Below are 3,703 nucleotides of genomic sequence, written 5' to 3'. Positions count from 1 at the left end.
TTCGGCTCTCCTCTTCTTCGTCTCTCTGTGTCGTTTTCGCTGAATCGTCATTGCTGGTGCCGCTTCTGCTGTCGCTGCTCCCTCCTGGTAAGACCCCCTTCTCCCTCTTCTTAAAATTGGTTCTGGCTTGGTATTATGAATTTTTTTATGACCATTGATATTGGATGGTGTTGGAAGTTGAGAATAGATTCTAAATTGATTTGTTTGTTGTGTTGTTTGAATTCTATGTTTAGTAAATAGTGGTAATAAGAGCTAAGATGATAATTTAGGATCAGTTAGCAAACTTATAAAAATTAGTTTGATGATGAACAAATTAAAACACCTAATTAATTAGGTATTCAACTAATTAGTTAACAAAATAAATCATATAAGTCCTAATAGAACTTAAATTTAGAGATAACTACATATTTTCAACTTTAGTTTAATAAGATCTAGTAATTTATACAAACTAGAATTTAAAGTGTTGATTTGAATTTATAAAAGTATGTGAAGTAATAGGTTTTAGAGTGATTTAGGCCTTTGGTTTAATATTTTGGTTAGAATAAAAGCTTTATACTTAGATAATATTTAATCTAATCTTGAGAGTGGAGTTAGAAAGAGAACAATATTGATATTAGACTAAAATGATTGGTAATTTGGTATCCTTAAGGTTAAGTAACTAAGGATTGAAAATGGAAATGTTCTAAATTAAAATCTTTATTGAATTTTCAATGCTTGATGATATGCATGCTTTAGTAGTTCTAAAGTTTGAGAATAGATTCTCTAATGGATTAGTTAGGTTTAGACTGAAGGGTTCTAACTTTGTAAAATTTCGTATTTTATTATTGTTTGTTAAGTTATTTTTCATGTGTTGTGGTTGTTTTTGAATTTTAATTTATAATTAATTCTTCTTAGAGTTTGTTTTGATTGTTGTGCAGTTTATTACTATGAAGGTTAGCACTTTTTAGGGGAGGTTATGTCAAAATCTTTTTCAAAAGTATAAATGTGGGGAGATTTGTATTATTGGTATGCTCTTTGCAAACATGACGACAGGTAAACGTGTCACGAATCGATCTCGTGGTCGTAGTAGTGGGAGGATTTCTACTGGTACCCCTAAAACTTCTCAGTCGTCCCCCTCTACTTCGACTACCCCTGTGACGTTACAGGCAATGGGTGCACAGGACCAGCTGTTTATCGTGGTCCCTAACCCCAACTACGTGGCTCCTTCTGATGCGCCACCCACACAACCAGGAAGTCATCTGGCTGCTTCACCAGAGTGGACTCCTCCACCACCTCCATCCGATCAGCAGCCCACTATTTCGACGATGACGCCTCCAGTGATAGACATTGCGGTGTCAGAATCCTCTCACGGATCCCAACCAGATGTCCCTCCACCACCTTTTATCATACGGATGACAATTTGGCTTGATGGTTTGATAGCATGAGTACTATTTTAAATCTTTTATATGCAAACTACTTTGTGGAGATTATTCAACATATGTGGTTATTAATCTTAAGTTTTTTATTTTAGTTAGTTAGTTTAATTTAGTTACACTCAATTTTCTAGTTTTAGTAGATTTAGGTTGTTAAGATAGGTTCGATTTAGATTAGTAGGTTTGAATTGTTGAAAGTATTTGAGAATTCTTGATTGCTGATGGATGTTGCTGCTTAAGTAATATAATTTCATATTTGTTTGTTTGTGAATTATTTAAGTGAATTGTTGATGGATAGAGTTTTTGACGCATTCTAATTATAGATGAAACTCTGTTGAAATTTTTAAAAAATCTAAACATAATTGAAGTTTATAGATTACTTCAAATATTTTTTTAGTAAACTATTAATCTTAAGTTTTTTATTTATAGGTTTGTGCCAAATAACAATGCATGTACACAAGAGTGTACTAATGTCATCCAGCTAACCATGGTCGAGCTACAAGAAGATCTCTACTGAGACCAGAGAGCGATGATTTCAAAAGTGGACAGTAAAAACTCAACATGTTCAAACTTTAGTTTATATCTTCTATTTTGTTTAATTATATATTTAATTTCGATTGACTAGTGCTAAATGTTCTTTGTGTAGGAGAAATTTATATGGGACAAGACTCACGATGCCATGATCAGGAAGATCTTCGACCATCGGATGGCTAGGCGACTTCAGCAACTGTATGTTCATTGGGGGACTAATGAAGGGTTCAGGCGTCACTGTCTCACAAACAGAGCTAACAGGGTCTCGGCCAGGTCGTCAAATTATACTGGTGGGTCAGCGACTTTCATAAAGACAAAGGCCAAGCTGGTAAGTAACTTGTTTCATTTTGTTATTAAGTTCGTTTTGTCTTTGAAATATAATATAATTATTACTTGATTTAACATGTTGTATCAACCTGCATAGTCTAAGCCATTGAGTCGTGATGCGACAATGGCAGAGACTTTCAAGTATACTCATACCTTGAAGGAGAACAAGGAGATATTTGCTTTTCAGCGGTCTGCGGATCATTATGTGAGTAAATATCATGTGGTATAAAATTTTCAAATGACTGCAGTCCTAATCATAGCATGTGTTGCACAAGAGTCATACACACAAAGATTGGAGGCCACAATCCAGTAATCTCAGCAGACTGGAGAGGACGGCAACAATTCCATTGCATCAGAAGTCAATCCTGACATAGTTTGGCGCGAGACCGCATCTAAGCCGTACATGAACCATGTCTACGGGGTGGGATCGTTCTTCGCTGACAACCTCTGCACCTCCACAATGAGACCTTCATTTGCCTCTGCCACCAGCCGACCCATTGATCCCAAGGACGACGTCAATTTGAAGGAGCAGGTGCTGGAGCTCACCCGGAGCCTTCACCAACAGGCTCAGCAGCTGCAGCAGTCTGAGAAGAGGTATCAGGAGTTCGTCACATGCGTGTTAGACACACATTCCCTCAGGCTGGAGTGGACGTGGGAGCTGGAGTAGCTTCAGCGGTTGGAGCAACAGATGGCGATGTACCAAGATTAGATGCATGCCAGTGGCAGCGGCATTGCTAGAGGGGCACTGACATCACCGTCTAGTCTGCCGCCTCAGCAGGACCAGCGAGATAACAACGACGACGACTATCAGGATATTTATTTATTAGAGTTTTGTTTTAGATTGTTTCATTGTATTTTATTTATTTGACCTTTAATTTTTTTTGTACAATTGATATTTAATTTACCATATTTGGTTCCTATTATTTAAAATCTGAACACTAATTGTGCGAAAAACAAATTTAAATAAAAAAATTGACCACCTATTGTATTAAAAAAAAAACTAGATTTACCGTCGAATTTACCGGAAAATAATCTGACAGTAATTAGGCGGGAAAGAAAATAGTGGAGCGCCAAAATTACCGGCGAAAATTTTTTGTCGGTAATTATCGGAGGAATAAAAAAAGAATCCGTCGTAGAATCCGACGGTAACTACCGACAAATTGAAAAATCCAACAGTAATTTGTTACTGGTGAGGGTTATACCGTCGGATTATTTCCAATGGAAAATTTATCAATAAATATATTGTCGGCGGATATTTTCGTTATTTCGCTAGTAAATCTGATGACACGCAACGTTTTTCTTGTAAGGAATCCAAGTTGGATCACATTGGGTAATCGGGTACCTACCTGATTGAAATAAAATTTAAAATTCCAACTGAAAAACATATAGAAAAAAAATTATGTAAATAATATGTAATAGTAAAAAAAAAAAGA

Source organism: Arachis ipaensis, chromosome B01, assembly GCF_000816755.2.
Source record: "Arachis ipaensis cultivar K30076 chromosome B01, Araip1.1, whole genome shotgun sequence".
In the NCBI taxonomy this organism is placed as follows: Eukaryota; Viridiplantae; Streptophyta; class Magnoliopsida; order Fabales; family Fabaceae; genus Arachis; species Arachis ipaensis.
The sequence above is the reverse complement of the archived record's forward strand: the minus strand, read 5'-3'. Positions refer to the sequence as shown.